This window comes from Tamandua tetradactyla, chromosome 5 (genome assembly GCF_023851605.1).
Source record: "Tamandua tetradactyla isolate mTamTet1 chromosome 5, mTamTet1.pri, whole genome shotgun sequence".
Taxonomy (NCBI): Eukaryota; Metazoa; Chordata; class Mammalia; order Pilosa; family Myrmecophagidae; genus Tamandua; species Tamandua tetradactyla.
In genome coordinates, this window is record NC_135331.1 from 16,119,645 (window position 1) to 16,138,129 (window position 18,485).

Genomic DNA, 18,485 nt, shown 5'->3' on the forward strand with positions numbered 1-18,485 from the left:
TAGAAGCCAAGACAGAATTAGATAGTCAAGAGATTTATTGGGGAGACACATGTGAAAGAAAGAGGAGTTAGCAAGAGTAGGCAGGGAAAGGCTCACAGGTCTGACACCCTGCTGACACCTGGGAAAGGAGAGAGGTAAGAAAGGAGGATTGGGCAGAAAGAGGATCAGATTATAGGGCAACTCTAAAAAAAAAAGTTGCAGTGAGGTCAACGGGAACCCCCAGAGCAGAGATTGCCTATTAGAAGAGTCTCACTTTGGAGAGAAATGGCTCTCCTCTAGAACCCCTACCACACTCAGCCACTGGCTGAAATCAACCCAGAGAGAGTGTTGAAATCAACCCAAAACCTCAGAGGGAGCAAACACTGGGGCAGATTCCAAGTAGAGTAGTTGGAGGTTTCCAACCGTGTTTTTGAAGGCAAGGAGAACTGAGTGATATTTCTCCATGGGTGCGAGAAGCTTCAGGCAAGCTTGATACCAAGGTTCACTTTAGAAGATGTACTTTGATGACTCTCGCTCTCTCTTTCTCTCCCTCCCTCCCTATCTCCTCATCTCTCTCCATCTCTCATAACTTCTTTCTTCTACACTGACTTTCTATTTTTCCTGGCCTCAACTGACATAAAAGCAAAGATGAGTTTCCAACAACACCAGGCTTACATTATCTCTAAAGCTCATAATTTCTAAAGAAAGAAAGCCTGTTCCCGCCCAGCATACATCCTGCCTCAGCAAAAGACTCAATAGACCCTTCCTGGAGCACACGTTCACCCCTGAGTCAACATACCACATCCGAAGGGCCAGGCTGAGTAAGGGAGGGGAACAGGGCCCCTGATTGAAATCATCACCCCACCAGAACAATGTGGAGCATAGAAGGGTAGCCCAAAAGGCAGGACTGTCAATAAAAGTAACAGATGTCTACTATAATCTTCAAGGCAATGGGAATCGAGAAGAAAGCACAAAGAAATAGGCTAGGTGAGCATTGTTTTATTCTACAGACCATCAATTTAAGGTTAGTTTAGCCAAAATTCCTGAGATTGGATCTTATCAGGCACTGGATTAGGGTTAAGGGGAAGAGCAAAATTCTCAAAACAAAATTATAATTTTTTTTTGAAAATAAATAAACATCAGTGAAAAATATCAAGAAAGCAGAGAAATCTCAAAATTAAACTTCAATAGTGATAATTATTTCCAAACAACATATTTTCTAGATTAAGTGCCTGAACTATGGGTTTCTCTCTCAGTTCTGTGAATCTTCTAACCGCACGCTCTTGGGTGATAACCTCCTTGCTTCCTTATCTCAAAAGGCTGGTGGGGGGGGAGTGGAAGAGAAAAGGAGTTATTTTATAAGAATGAGTTGAGGTCATGAAAGTAAAGCACCCAGCACAGTACCTGGAACTTAGTAAGTAAGTGCTCAGTAAATTTGTGTCTAACTTGGAATATCCTTTGCGCTTCAGCTATCCTTGGCTTTCTGCCCTCTACCACCAATCAACTGAGCCAGTGAGCCTGAAAAAAGCCCGTTGCTTCATAATCCAATAATCCCACAGAGCCCTAATAGGGAAAGGAAAGGGTTCCAAACCCAGTGGGTTATTTTTGGAGATGAAACATCATCGCATTATGTGCAGAAGAAAAAGGAGATGGGACAGAGAGTGATTCTTCATGTTATGCCATTCTTACGGTTAACTGCGCCTGGGGGAAGGTTCCATTAGACAAAGAGAGATGTTTCAACATCCCAGAACACAAAGCACCTTTACAATTGTCCTTGATTTATTGCATCTCTAAAGCTTTCTTCTAGCTCCAACCACAATCTGTTTTGGTCTGCCCGAGTTTCTGCTCGTGTAGATGCAAAGACATGGCTATAGGCCTGGAGAGGAGGAAGGGCCCCCCTTAGGAAGCCGAGGACACTCCAAATTTTTCAGCGTCCTTCACATCAGGCTTTGTTTCTCACACATGTTAGAAGTTCATTTGGCTGATTTAAATATCATCTTATGACAGAGATTCAAAAAAGAATGCAAATATATGCAAGGACTCTTCTTTGGATACCATGGGTTGCAGGCAAGCTGGCTGGCAGTAGGTGGTAAAACCCTGATTTGCTCTTTGGTCAGATGAAATAGAGCAAATGGTGAAGGAGAAAGTGTTCCTTGGGTAAATATCGGTGAGAGAACACCAGTGTTAACTTTGGCAGGGGGGTAGTGCGTTCTGTGCCTACGTTTTCCAGGCAGAACCTGCCCAGAGTGGCCTAACCAAGCACAACACGACTGCTTCAGGGTGGTCTGGACTGGGTTAAATGAAGAGTTGGCATGGCTTTTGGGAGGAGGTTAGGTAAAGACAGCATTCTCTAATCTCACGGCATTAAAATACCTAACTAGAATAACTGCTACACTTATTGGGTGATTATTATATGTTAGACTATATACCTCATAATCCCCATTTTCTAAATGAGAAGACTCAGGCTCCAAAAACAGAAGCAAAATGTCCCAGCCACCCATTCCTAGCTATACATATGTCACAAAAAGATGAGCACAAAAATGTTCATAGTATCTTTATTCATAGTAGCCAATTCCTGAGAATGGCACAAACATCTATCAGCAAGAGAGTGGATGAATACATCATGGTACAGTTATACAAGGGAATATTATACCAAAATAAAAAAAATAAACCATTGCTACATGCAATAACATGGATGAATCTCATGCGTGAAAGAAATCAGACACAGAAGAGTATATAAAATATGATTCTCTGCATGTGACTTTCCAGGAGAGGCAAAGCTGATCCATGGAGGAGAAAAGACCGAGTGGTGATTATTGTAGTGATTATCTCTTGGTGGGAGTATGGATTGGGAAGCAGCATGGTAAACACTGCGGGTGCTGCATCTTGATCTGAGTGGTAGGTGCATGCACACACATGTACCTATGTGTTACCTTTTGTGAGTTATTTCAAATAAATCCACAAACTGAAAGTGAGGAAATAAGAAAAGAAAGAACAAAGGAAGGAGGGAGGGGAGGAGGGAGGCAAGCAAAGGGACTTCCTCAAAGTCCACACTAGTAAATGGAAGAAATGGAATTTGACCCCAAATTTGCCTGGATTCAGAATCCATTCCTTTAACTATGGGGCTACACTGCCTCACGTTTGGGTTTATATTGATTGCTGAATAAACATCCATTGATAGATAGATGGCTGTTTATGGAAACTTAGCCACATTAGCTTACTGGCATTCAAGATTTAGATCCTGGTGGATTCCCTATGACCTTTCCTGCCACCCCTTTCAATATCTCTCATGGGTCTGGATGAGGAAAATTTCATTCCAGCAAGGCTATAATAAGCTTCTACTGCAGGGTGAAGTTTCATAGTGAATCTGGCCTCCTGTTCTCTGGCCAGCATCAAGGGAATGTGGACAAGAAGAACAGAGACAAGTATTGATCCTTGTTCATTATTTAAATGCATATGGCGGCAGGCAGCTCTGCTCAATAAAACCCTGACAGAGACGCCCTGGGCCTGACTGATAGCCCCAACAATACCCACTGGCTCCTCTGGGGGCCTGAGACTCAGTTTCCCCAATTCAAGAAATAAGAGTGTCAAAAATCCCATCTGGTCAAACTGGAGGGCTTGGTGGGTTATTTTGGTTAAATGTAAAATGTGTGATAGATACTTTGATATTTTTGTACGTGTGGAGTGGGGGGAAGCATTCTATACTTTTTTCCTACTAAGTTTAATTTTATAAACAAAGTACCTAAAATAATGTAGCTCTCTTGGTGTTTCAGGCTGCTCATGACCTTAGCATAATGGTTAGGAATTCCAATTCTGAAGACATAGACTTGCATTCTCATCTTCCTGCTAAATGCTAGCCCTGTGAGCTTGGGCCACTTCTGACATTGGAGATCATATGCGTATTATGCATTTGACCTCATAGGGCTGTTGTAAGCATTAAATGAGTTCCAAGGCATAGCACAGTGTCTGAAATAGACTCAATAAGTATGCTATTATTCTAGTACTCAATAATGACGATGATGATGATGGCAATGATGATAACCACAACAACTATATCATTATTTCAGATTTAAATTTAATTAAGAAAAAAGTCAATTCTAAAATACCTTATGGTGGACTTTTGACAAATCACCTAATCTCTCCAGTGTTTCATGTTTCTACCTGTCTAAAGAACTAGATGGCCTAAAAAGTCTTTCTTGGCACTAAAACTAGGACTCAGTAGACAGAGTTCTTGGAGACGCTTCATCTTTATGTCCAAATCTTGAGAAATGAAATTGCCAACAAGGATCCTAGAATTTTATTTGTATGAGGACTCCAAAGAACTGAGAGAGGAGAGTTAATGGAGAGAATTCTGGGGCTGATAAATGAGTCCTGGTATCCCAGCAAAACCCTATGGCCAAAAGTTTACTCTTGAGTCCTAGAGTAACTACCCAATTGGATGTTATAGTCCCAGAAGGTGAGACTCATTCATTCATTTATGTATTCATTCATTCATTCCATAAGTATTTCTGGTGCTTTTCAAGTCAGGATTGATATACATATCCATTATTAGTTATAATGGAACAAGAGAATACCAGAACTGAGTCCCACATATTTAAGTTCCCTGCCTCTACTGTGCAAAAAAAGCCTACTTCCTCCTGCAGGTCAGGGTGAATAATTCCTCTCCTATAGTTTTGCAAACATGGAAAAGAATCTTCCCTTTTACCCTAATAGTAATGGAAAACTATCGACAGTTTTACACGAGAAGTAACATGGCAAGATTACTGTTTCAAAGATACCTGTGACTGCAGTGCAGAGAGAGTATGAAAATAGGCAAGCATGGACATGAGAGACAAATTAGGAAGCAAATGCAGTGTCCCAGACCAGAAATGATGGTTGCCTGGACTAGAATAGTGGAGTTATGAATAGAGAAAAGAAAAAAATTAATTAATAGCTAAGACAGGGACACCAAGGAACGAATATGGTGGGGGGTGGGGGTACAGTTAGAGATGATGGCTTCAGTCCTGAATTCATTGTCTGCAGTACCTTTGAGATTCTCAAGTGTGGTGGAGATGTTTAGAAGGCAGTTGGTTATATGCTCTGGAAGAATCAATGGGTGCAGATGAAGTCAACTAGGGAAGAGAAGACAGAGGAGAGAGCTTATGACTAAGCCTGAAGGACCTCTAATACTGGCTGGGGGAAGAAGGCAGAAAATGCATATGATGGAGAAGCAGAAGCCAGATAGGATAAAAATGGGACATGATGAAGCTACTCAAGCCACAAAAGGGGAGCATGTTTAATTGTGTCAAATGCTGCTGAGAGGTCACAAAACATGATAATTAACCATACTCACTGGAAGGTCAAGTACAACGACACCCACTGGACTCAGCAAGATCATGGAAGTCCTCAGAGGTTGCATGGAGAGAGATTTGGGGAAGAGGTAGACATGAAAACCAGATTTGGAAATGAGAAAACAGAGACTGGGTACTATGAACTCAATCCAAATTTGTCATTAAACGTGATAATTTATACCCATGATTCTATGTTAAAGGAAGAAGCAATATACTTACATTATTCCCTGTGTGGTTCTGAAGAAGGAAAGAAGTATAGCCTCTCAGGAGATTTTTCTATCTAACTTTAAGCTTGAACCTCACTTTCTGATGAGTTCAAACCCAACAGAATGGAAGAAGGTTTCAATGGATAAATGTCAAGTGCTAACTCACTCACTCACACACATTCACTCAGTCACACATGCATAAGCATACACACATTTTAGGAGGCTTACGTGCAAGCTCATAATTCTTCCTGGACATCAAATGGCTCTTTATAGGCTCCATTTTGATGCCCTAAGTATACTGCAAATTCAACAGAAACATAAGGATTAAATTTCCCTTAAAGTGCCAGGGCTTTGAGGAAAAATAAGGGGAAAGAAAGAAGTGCCTAGATGATCATACTGTATTTTTTTCTTTCCCTCATGATTCCAAAACTTTGCAAATGTAGTCCTAGAGAACTGCCAAACCCACGTGAATCAGCCACCACGTCCTACCAATGCTCTACCCGAAAACATCTTTTCCTTCACGGGCAAGAAGGAAGTAGCTGTTAGATCAGTCTTCTCAGGTATTAAAGTACGGAGGCAGAGCCTCACAAACCAGCCACTTCTTAGAGGAAGAAATTCAGATACAATACTCTTTGTTTTAACCTGAGCATCATATATTCATGATGAATGGGGAGTGACCAAGCCTGGATAATGACAGATCCATTTTGCAATTCTCTAGCTCTTTTGCATTAATGGACAGTTGTTTTAACAAAAAATGCTAGCCTCCCTTTGCCCTTCAATGGGGTTGCACCCAATCCCCAGTCCACATGAATAAGACAGGCGTTCACCCTACCTCTGATCCCTGCAACAGGCATGTGATACAGACCTTGCCAAACAGCGCACTGCAACCCATTAGAGTTGGTTCAGGGATGGAAAGATGAAACTGACAGCTAATCAGAGCAGTAAGTTTTTTTTGGACATACTGAGAAGACAGAAGCTGTCTTTTATGGTGTACATCAAGCTAGCAGAGGGTAGCATATAAATCTGGCTCTATGAATGTCACCCCATCATGTTACCACTAGGGGAAAGGTTGTTGGAGAATCGAGACAACAGAGCAGAAAGTAGATCCAAAGGATGACTAGAATAAAACTACATCCTGATTATATCATTTGAGTCCCTGGATCCAGCCATATCTAAGTTCATACTACTGCTGATTCCCTATAAATTCCTTTTCACTTAATCCCACTGATTTAGGATTCTGTTGCTTTCAACTAAGAGTCAGACTGAGCCAGTCTTATTTTAGGTACCCATACATTACGAGGTATCTCTATTATTTAGAGAATCTATCTCCATTCTCATCTTATCCATAGGCTGGCAACAAAAAGGATCTTGACATCTGGATAGTACTCTGTACTGTCCTGAACGCCTTCACCAAGGGTGGCTATTCAGAGAGGCCATTCTAGTTGTTATAGCCAACAGCTGTCCAACAGCTGTTCCAGTTGGTCCAACCCCACTCCATACTTATTGCTAAATATTTAAATAGAACCTCTTCTTTCACCTACATGATCACATTTATACTCCAAACCAACATGGGAGGATAAACCTCATTTTATAGGTGAGCAAAATAAGACCCTGAAGTGACCTCTCCAAGAGAATAAATGGCCAAACCTAAATTTGAAATTGGGACTTTGGTTCCAAGCCTCTTTGTACCATGCTGTGCTCTACATAAAATGAAAAGGTATACTAATTAAAACAATAGGGACAATTTTTTCCTTTATTATTTTTCAGAAACTGTGCTAAGGGATTTTATTGCATTGAATTGTCATAACAAACCCCAGGCAATAGGTTTGATTATCATCTTCATTTTGCATATAAGGGACCTGAGACTCAGTGATGTAAAGAACTTTCTCAAGGCCATTTTGCTAAAAAGTGGCAGGCAGGATTTGAACTCAGATCTATCTACTACAAAAACTATCTGGCTCCTACCCTCAAGAATTTAGTTGTAGAGAAATGATAAACAAACTTTCGTGGATCAGATAAACAAACTTTTATAAATCATATTAAAAAATGTAATGGGTATAAGTTTATGGCTTAAGATATACCATATGAGACCAGGACAAAGAAGGGTCAACTGAATTTGAGTTATCAAGAAAAGCTCTCAAATAGGAATTCAAATCAACTCAAAAAACACTATGTGTGATTTTATAATCTTGCAGCTATTAATAGAAGCTCAGTGAACTACATCAAATCTTGAATTATGAATGGAATTCAGGGAAAAAGGGTGAGCATTCAAAAGCATGTAAGTGTGGAGAAAACCTAGGCCAGTCAGAAAAGGATAGCTTCCAAGGTCAGGGTAGTAAGTCAGTTTTATCGTACATGTCAAACCTCATCAATTGGGAGTGGTTGCTCGCAGTACCGTGTTGAGGAGGGCACAGAAAGAAGACATAGGAAGAAGATTTATGAGATCATTTAGTGATGTCTGCCATGAACATAGTAGCACGAGTGCCAGCATGCAATTACAGATTACTGGGCATATAAAGGAATGATACAACAAGACTAAAGATCTAGAGCTATCTTAGGGTAGATCACACAGAGTTATTTTCTGTGAGGACATGGCATTTGGACTTGATTCAATGGGTGAGAAGGAGACTTTGTGAGTTCTCAAACAGGGGATAGTCCAAATGAAAACAGGGCTATGGTATATGGAATAACTGGCAGCTATGTGAACTTTGGTTTCTGAACACTCCCAAAGCTTCTGAACCTGTTCTTATTCTAAAGGAGCCAGTGATTACATATAAAACTAAAGGCTTAAATAGAAGAGATAAATGATTTATATATTTACTATTGGTTAAAAGCTCAGGTTGGGAGCAAGCCAGCACCTGGCTTTCACCACAGCTGCTGGATTGGGTAATATAATCCCAGATACCACTCTCAATCCCAGCATCTCAAGGGTCATTATTCCATCTAAACGATGTCCTTGGAAATGGTGCCCACAGAGGAAAATTATATCACCAAAGACCCAGGTCTGACATGATCTAACCACAGGTCTCCATTCTGGGCACTTTATCATCATCATCATCCATTTTTACTGAGCATGTACTATGCGCTGTGTGTTAGGATAAGCCTAACTTTACATTTTTATCACAATTTATCTTCACAGCAATTCTAAACAGTACCAGTGTGCCCATTCTACAGATGAATAAACTGAAGCTCAGAAAGGTAATGAAAGTTGTGCAACGTCCCACAGAGCATGGATGGTAGAGATGGAGATACAAATTGAGGTCTGCCTGTTGCTAAGACTATGCTCTTAACCATTAATGCCACTTGGGCCATGGCTCTGCACATGTGTGCTCTGGCACATTTTATTTCCACTGATGTCACAACACCCACGCCACACAGAAGCCCATGCTAGTACCTGGTAGACTGTGAATTTTCTTCCACTTTCTTTCCACCAGATGACATCAACAACCAAGCTGTAAGAACCTGAAAATTAATTCCTACATTAGCTGGACACCTCAACATGGCTACTGCCAGGGAAGCTTAGGGGTAGTTGCTTAACCCCATAAAACATTATTCTCCAGGTTCTCCAGCTGAAACATTGTCTGAATAAGTCTGAATAAATAAGTTTGAAACATTGATTGCAATTCTGAAATTGGAAAAATAAAATTCATAGATTATGATTGGAGTTAAACCCCTAATTTCAAGATCCTCAGAAATCTTCCTGCTGGGTTTTATTCCAATCTTCTGAAACATCTAAAACTCTCAGTTTCTAAGCCCAGTCTCTGCCTCTATATGCTCTTTTTTAGGAGAAAACTGAAACAAAACCTCCCTCTAAACCTAATGCCATATTTTAAATACATCTCTGAAAAATTGGATAGTGACCAAATACTCTCCAAATCTGGTTCAAGAAGTCCTTGTTTACTCAATAGATAAAAAATAAGCCAATTTTCATTTACCTTTAACCTCTTAAAACACTCTGTGGTTTCCATAGATTTCCTTTTCACATGTATAGTAATACCACTTCCGTTTCATTTTTGCAAAACAAAAGCTGTATGCTTTCCATCAAGCCCTTTTTTTTCCCAATAAGAATCCATTTCAGGGTATGAAAAGAACTAGGTGGAATCTCTTCCAAAAAAGCTGAAGAGGTTTTTTTCCCAACTTAAGTTCATTTGGATCTGTACAACGGGATTATTGTAAAATGTCATCATGATGTAAATCCCAGAATTACTTACATTATGAATGAAAATTCCTTTCATTAAGGTTCTAGTGCCTCATTTCTGTATCAGTCAGAGACGGCTGGGTTTGTTGTAGTAAAAACAACTCCCCAATTTCAGGGCCATAAAATAGCAAAACTCTATTTGTCATTCATACCACATTTCTACTGAAGGTGAGCTGTGGTCTCAGTTCCCTTCCCATGTGCTCACTCTGGGACCAGGCTGGCAGAGCAGCCAACATCTGGAATGTTGTTGTATTTAGATGATGGCTCGGCTGCTCTGGATGTTTCAGGCTGGTTTCACTCATGTGCCTGGAGCCCAAGGGAGGTCTCACCCGGGCCTCCTTCCTTTGCCACATAGTCTTCCAAGTCTCTCCATGTGAACCCTCCAGCCAAGTAGTGTGAGTTCTTACACAGATGCTCAAGGTATCAAGAGTGAGCATTCCAAGAGGCAAGAAATGGGAACTGCCAGCATCTTAATGCCAGCCCCCAAACTGACATAACATTACTCTGTCATATTCTATTCATCAAGTGTCAAAAGCTCACCCAGATTGAAGGGACAGGGATGTAGACTCTACCTCTCATGGAAGGCAAGCGAAACAATTTGTAGCCATTTTTCATCTACCAAACTATTCTTGCTCTAGAATAAACACAACTCAATCAACTGACTTCCCTCTAAGAAATCTCTTCTAAAGAAACTTTTTAATGTCTAAATCTCATCAAATCCCTTTGTCATTAGAACTAAAATGCAGTTTACTGGCTTCTAATAACAGTTCTTATTTATTAAACATTTGCTTTATGTCAGGCGCAAAGCAACATGCTGTACGTGTTATTTCACAGACACCACCCAACAGCCTTGAGAGGCAGGAATTCTTATCCTCAGTTTATACGCTGAGGAAACTGAGGTTCCCAAGGATTAAGTAATTGACCAAAGTCACTCAGTCAGGATTCAAAACTTTATTTGTATGGTTTCAAAGCTCTTACCTCTTTGCTACACAGGGCAAGGATTGTCACCCAAATGTTGCCATGAGACTGCCCTGCCACTTCTCCCTTATAACAAATGAGACCTATAGCCAGGGCTGGCCAGATCCTCCAGCTACCAGATGGGAAGATCATACCTGACAGTGGCAAGGAGAAATTTTGAAAAAAGCAAACTCCTTCCTTGAAAAACAGCCAGGTTGGAAGCCCTAACTAAGAATCAGGTAGTCTGAACTCTGCCCTACAGTAGAACTTTCTGAGATTCAGGAAAGGTTCTATGTTCTATGTTTGTGTTATCTAATAGGATAGCTAGCACAACTGAGGAAGCAATTTTTTTTTTATTTAAATAGCCACATATGGCTAGTAGTTACGGTGCTGGACAGCACAGCTCTAGAGAGTTCAAATTCAAGTGCTCAATACCACTACTTCAGAGCTTCTCCATTAGCTAGGTCTGCCAAACCACTTCCCCTCTGCCAACCAGGGATTCATGTGGCCAGGTGCCCCAGAAGGTGCACGCCAGTGGCCAGCAGCCGACAGATCTGTTGTGTTTGGCTGTCACAGTGCTTTGCTAATAGGTGTTTCTTATTTTTTAAGGGAATCATGACTTTCCTTTTCCCAAGTCTTCATCTTCCCATATTATATTAGACCCAATCACCCTCATTCACTGATTTAACCTGCCTAGCCCTTGAAGGTATGTGAGTTTGAGAACCCTAATTCTACATACGCTATCTCATGCATTCAGCTCAGTTGTAGAACCTGCCCTGTGGAAGTTCCTGACGGCTGACCGCTTTCTCCTTTCTACCCTACAATCTGGTTCCCATCCCTCAGCCCAACATTCCTTCCCATTAACATCCTACCCTCTTCTAATTTAATTCCTACAGGCCTGGAATAATTAAAATACCTGGGCAAGGAAGGAGCTCGGATTTCCTGGACATGATAGGTAACTTCATAAGATAGAGAAGTTTAAATGTCACCATCCTTTGTGTTACACCAAAGCACTCATAGATTTTACCTTCTCACTTTAAATTTAACATTTTTTATACAGCTAAAAATATACAGGTATAATTTTGGTTTCCAAGTTTATACGACTGACTTCATGGAGATTTACAGTAGTCACAAAATCACTTTTCCTGGAAGTGGTGGACAGGTGCCCTCCCATTCCCTTCAGGTGTTCTTAGCCTGAGACCCATGGCCCCCATCAAGGGATGAGACATGAAATTCAATGACTCTGTGCACTTGGATGACCAAAAATTTACATCTTTATTTTCATACACTGTTCATGAAAATTAGCATTTTTTTCAATAACGAAGGTAGACAACAAACCACAGTGGTATTTTAATGTCACCTGTGAATTTTCCACCCGCAGATATTATAAATATTTTTATACTTCACTTCAATTGTCACAAATGCCTCAAAATAATACTTGGCTCACCACTATTCTGAAATTATGCCCACTATTAGACCTAGTTGTTTGATGAATTAATTTACAAGCATATATATTTCTATATCTTAAAGTCTGAATATAGTAACTTAAATATAATTGGTTGCCTTTGTAATTCTACATATTTTATTTTATGCATTTAAGAATTTTTGTTTCCAAACTACAAAAGGCATTCATCACACTAAAAAAAAAAAACACTGCTTACAGGAAAGATGTTCTTATGCTCCAGCTACCAGTTACAAACCACCATTACCCTAAATGAACAACCCCCCCACCTCCCAGTTTGTCTCTCTTCCAAAAAGGGAGTGTCTATTAAGTCCCCAGATTCTCCTGTGATAAGGAATTGGCAAACTCTTTACCTTTACTTGGACAAATTTTTAGGGATGCCCCTACTTTGTGCCTGGCTCTTTGCTAGATACTTCACATCTATTATCTAATTTAATCTTCGCTAGATGGTAAATAGGATCCCTCTCTAAAAAAATTAAGAAATCTGAGGTTCACAGAAATTACAGAATGTACCCAAGTGCAGACACTAGGAAGTTTATGGGGCTGAGGTTCCTTAAACTTACCTTTCTTTTTTTTGTCATTGCAGAATTGACACATTGGCAGCAGTAAAATCACATAGTCCCACCGCGCAGGAGACGACTCCCAGGGATGATGAGTCCACCCTGTCACCGTGGGATCAACAATTTCATCCTGACCAAAAGAGGGGAAAGAAGTGTAACTAGTAAAGTATAAATGGTTGAGAGAGTTCAAATCGAGTCGAGAAGCTATTCTAGCGGTCACTCTTATGCAAGCTTCAGTTAGACATTGCTACCTATCACAACGTCAAACCCCAACCAAAACCATTCCAGCCTATCCTCAAGAACACCTAGGGCAATATACGATATTCTACAAAGGTTTCAGACCCTAGGGTAACTTTCCAGAAACGTACAGCCTCCAGATGGGTCCCTGTACCAGATAAGTACTGAAACCTAGAGGCCCAGCCTCTCCACAACATCAGCTAGTTTCATCACCCTACCCCATATTGTTGACAGCCCCTTCCAACATGAAAAAGTTAGAATGGCCATAGACCAAATACCCCTAAAGAGTGGTATAGAAAGAACAAAGGTGATGGTGAAGTTATACAGAGAAGGTAGAGTTTAACAAACAAGTATGATCTCTGAATCATTATTTTGATATTTCTTTTAATCTCCAGTATCTTAGGGAAGCTAGAAGAAAAAACCTAAAATTGTGGGACTGTAACCCACACCAAACTCTGATATCTGTTCTACAACTAACTGTTGTGAAACATATTGCTTTTTTGTAAACATGTTATTTTTCACCAAATAAATAAATAAATAAATCACATGGTCCCAAATTTGAAAAAGTAAATGGCTACATTTTCTCCATCCCCACCCACAACTCTAATTCCTCTCTCAGGATGCAAAATAAATGCTTTACAGATTGCAGTTATAAAGGACGACAGTTTATATGTTATAATTTTTGTACCCACTTTCTTAATTAAAGTAAGGAGAATTCCCTACCTCAGCCATCCATTCAGATGCAAAAGCCAGGAACTCAGGACACCTCCATCTTCCATACAACCCAAATCCATTCCATCACAAGTCCTTATAATTTGCCTTACACTCTATTTGTCAAATCCATTCACTTCTCCCCAGCCTCGCATCTGCTTAATTCAAGCTACCATTCTTCTCTGCCTGGATGGTTGCAATGGGCTCTCCCTGAAAATGACCTTCCAGCTTCCACTCTTGTCCCAATCTAGTCTCTGCCCTTTGACCCTAATGATTCTACCCAACCACGGCACGTGTGGTTATGTGATAATGTCTGCCTGAGTCCCTGGACAGGGCAGTGCCTGAAGCCAACTACCCATAGGTGTTTAAGTTATACAAGCCAAAATTTCCCCTTGACTTCAGCATTTATAGTTCCCTTTCAGCCCCTTGCAACTAATACACCCTGGCTAATTCTCATCTCTCTCCCCCACTAATCGTGAAAGCTTGTTAGCTAATTTTATATTCCAAGTGGCTGATCCAATGTCTAGCACATATTAGACACTTAGTAAATGTTTTCCAAAGTGAAGTGAGCTGGATGATATTTAGAGTGCTGTTCTAGATAGAATTTGAAAGGAAAAGGCCTTCACCTTGTCCCTGAAAACCCCACCACGAGTCTCTGCACAGAGACATAAAGGCAGATCTAGGAGCAGACCACAAAGCCATGTGCCCACACCTCTCCTCCTCCAGCAAGCACTTCTGAAGAGCAGTTTAGGGATTTCATTTCACTCTCTTGTATCCCAGCTCCCCAGAAAGGCTCTCAGCAACTGGGCTCATTTTATTTCCAGGTCTAGCCTAGAAAAAAAAAATGTGCATGTACAAAATCCTATAATTACCGGATTTGATTTTCATTTCAGTTTTTCTGAAATCACCGCCAGGTTCTTTGATGAATGACAGCCAAAGAGGCCCCAATCTGTGTCTGTGACAAAGAGAATCCACCAGCATGTGTATATATACATGAAACAGTGTATGTGAGTGTGTAAATAAGAATATGAGTGATATATATGTGTGTATTTATGTGTCTTGTATTATAAATGTGTGAATGTGTGTAAATTAATATGTAGAGGAGCAATGTGTTTGCATATAATTGTGTGTGTGAATGAGTGTGATCTGTAAGTAAAAGCGTTTGCGATACATACATGCTATATGTATGTGAGTGTGAGTTGATGTATATGAAAAAGTATGAGGTCACAAACGTATGTGGGAGTGGATGTGTGAATGTGTTGTGTAAGTTTGGGTGAATGTGTATGTTTGTGCATATGCAAGTGAGTGTGTGTGTGTGTGAATGTGTGGGTATAAACTAGAGCTTTACAAGCTGGAGTCATATTTGAAAAGATGGACTGCCAAGAGAGAAGAAGTGAGGACATTGAGAAGCCACACAAGGGCAGTGCAGGTGGCATAAAGTCACAGGGACCCAAGATGGAAGGAGGCCTGGGCTTTCCGGGAACAAGCAACTGTGTGGGAACACAGAGAAAATGTGAGTGCACGCTGGAATCAACTCAGAGAGTGAGTCCAAGAGCTGGGCCTATTAGAATGCCCCTGACAAACCTGTGAAGAGAACAATTCGATGTGAGAAGTGCTGAACATGATGCTCATTTGAGATGGAACAACCTAGAGAGGCTTGTCGGGTAAAGCCTGACTCCAACGGCACTGGGCAGGGTCCCTGAGGATGGGGGCCAGGTCTTTTTTATAGTATGATGATTAAAACCAAGAACTCCAAAGTCAGACTTCGGTGATCTGAATCTTGGTTTCGCTGCATGAGCCTGGGAAAGTTAGTTAACCTCTCTTTGCCTCAGTTTCCTTAGAGGTAAAATGGGGAAAATAGTAGAAGAACCTGGCTCCTAGGGCTGTTAATGAAGATTAAATGAGTTAATCCACAAAGAGTTTAGGATAATGTCTGGCTACTTAAGTGTCACCAACTTCATCATCATTATAACATTTTCGGCATTAAATACAATACTGACTATAAACATAACTGTCAACTAATCCATGTTTGCTGAACAACTGATTGAAATAGTGTGCATGTTTCCTGGTCTGACTGTCCAATATGGTAGCCATTAGCCACATGTAGCTTATTTAAATTTACATTTAATTTGAATTAAATACAATTAAAAATCCAGGTCTTTAGTTACACTAAGCACATTTTAAATATGCAATAATTATTTAAATTTAAATGTAAATTAATTATACTTAAATAAAATTAAAAATTTAGTTCCACAGTTGCACTAACCACATTCAAGTGCTCAACAGCCACAGGGGGCTACCATATTGGACAATACAGACATAGAACATCTTCATCATTGCATAAAGTTCTGCTGGGCAGCAGTGCTGAAATTAAATGGTTATCAAAATAATGCTAATGGAAAAAATGACCTATGGGAGTTCTGTAGCAAGAGTTAGGGTCAAGCACCCTAAATTAAACCACATAAAGGGCTGCTGAATGAATCAATGTGTGTACACTCATACCTAATGAGAAAAGTATTCCAAATTTCCATCCATTCTTCCCCAGTTCTCAACTGCGTGGTTTGAACAAAAATGGCACCATCCTTATATGGGTTTGCTAATCATTCTATGTCATTCTGCCCAGGCACACTGATTGGAGCAAGGGTGAGCAGTGGTTAGAGTATGTGGGAAAGAAATTTCCTCTCTCTCCTACAGAGGCAATTTTGTCCTCAGATACAAGATAGTGAACTGCTGCAGTCATTCTGGTACCATAAAGGGAATGAGCTTTAGCAAGAACTCAAGATTGCAAAGGCATGACAAGAGGGGAAAAAAAAAATCCGGTTCTTCCCACATTGCTGTGCTCCCAAATCAAGACTTGCCTGAAGCCAGGCCTATATTAAACTTTCAACTATATTAAATTCCCTTTAGTTTGAAATCCAGTTTCAGCTGAGTTAACTATCACTTGTACCTGAAAGGTTACACACAGATGCAGACCCTAAATTCCCTTGTGCCTCAGTTTCCTCATTTGCCATACTGGTATGAACCAGTGAGGAAAGCATGAAGCTATTTAAAATTAGAGACTTTGGAGTCACAAGACCTGGATTCAAATCTTTGCTCTGTCTCTAACTAGCTGTGAGACCCTGGGCGAGTTATTTCATTGCTCAGAGCCTCAGTTTCTTTATCTGTAAAGTGGGAGTGATACCTACTTGATGAAGCTGTGGGTGGTATTAAATGAGATCATGATGGCAAAGCTCTTTGCACAACATCCAGCACACAGTAAGCACTCACTAAATGTTGACTAGATGTGAAGTTCATTTCCCTGACCCTCCTCATAAAGATTTCATATAGATTAAATGAGGTTTCTGTTATGGGAAAGCACTTCCCTGATGTTACAGATTATTAAAACCTGAACAAAGTAAACTGATTTACAGAAAGCAGAGCAGAACAAAAGCCAAAGAGAGGCAAGAATGCTGCAGGAAAAAAAAAAGCCAGGGAAAGGAGGTACACACGAATGGAAGAACTAGGCTTTGAGGCAGACACAAACACTGTTGTTCAGGGGAAGAAAATGGCTAATGCAAAATGGAAGAGAAGATGGGCATTTTCAAGCTTTAAATGAACTGTTTTTTCCCCAACTCAATTCAGAGAGAAAAGTGCAGTCAGATATAATCAAGGGCTGACAAAGAGCAAAATATTTGTTCCGGTAAATACACTCATCTCTCCAAACTCACTTGAAACATTTTCTGCTTTCTAAAGAAGCTCTTATGAATTCAGAGCCGCAAGGAATCACCTGGTGAGTCTGCTCCAAGAGGCAACTCGGTGCTTCCGAGAAATGGCTGCCCCACCCGGGATACATCAGTGCCCACAATCCTGAGCTGGGTGTTATGGGGGCGACATTGGGGGATCTTTGTACCCAAAGTCTCCTAATGTGCTAACGAAAATGGCACTGCACAAGGCACCAGCCATAGATGGGGCTCCTCCAACCATGGAAGATGTGGCAGAGGGTAAACTGAGACTTCTCTCCAAAGGGAAAGAAGGGAAAGTTGTTGCTGGGCTGTGTCTATCATTTCATCTTCCTATACATAAATGTACAGCTGCACTTACAGTATATGGAGAGTGTGAAAGTCTAGATCAGCACAATCCAATAGAAAGATTAACATGAGCCATCTTTGTAGTTTTAAATTTTCTTAACCATATTTTAAAAAGTAAAAAGAAACAGCTTTACTGCTTACAATAATTTCATGCTTACAATATTTTGCTTAATATATTGCTTACAATATATTAATTAATGCTTACAATATTTTCATTTAACCCAGTATATCCCAAATATTATCATTTCACCAGGTAATCAATATAAAAATAACTAATGTGGTATTTCAGATTCTGTTATTCCATACTAAATCTTCAAAATCCAGTATGTATTTTATACCTACAGGGCATGTCAACTCGATTTGCCACATTTTGCATGCTCCAAGGTCACATGCACTGCGTAGCTACCATATTGGAAAGCACAGCCCTAGAAGATGCTAGCTAAAAGATAACCCCTAGGAGTTACATTTTATTTTCCCAGGAGTAATAAGAAGGCTCAGTTTCAGAGGAGTGGTGTCTTTCTGGAAGTCGGGAGGGGGCACTTCTTTTATTCTTTGTAGCTTTCAGGGTGTTCAAAACTGGAGGAGGGAGTTTCAGTCTTTCTGTCTCTTTATATCTCATCTCTCTCTGTTTCCCTCTCTCTTCCCTTTCTCTCTTTCCTGTGTCTATCTCTCTATCTCTGTCTTTCTTTGTCTCTGTCTTTCTAAAGATTAAATGTTTTTTTATTACAAAAGCAACAAAAACATATTGCAGAAAAATCCTCAAATATAGATAAGAAAA

At 40.3% G+C, this 18,485-nt stretch overlaps 1 long non-coding RNA gene across 1 annotated transcript in view; it reads right to left on the minus strand.

Annotated features, from left to right (window-relative positions):
* Positions 1 to 18,485, minus strand: part of LOC143682270 (uncharacterized) — a 192,328-nt gene that overhangs the window by 17,617 nt on the left and 156,226 nt on the right. The window contains exon 5 of the long non-coding RNA XR_013175061.1: positions 12,696 to 12,822. This is a non-coding gene — a long non-coding RNA (uncharacterized LOC143682270). The remainder of the gene's footprint in view (positions 1 to 12,695; positions 12,823 to 18,485) is intronic.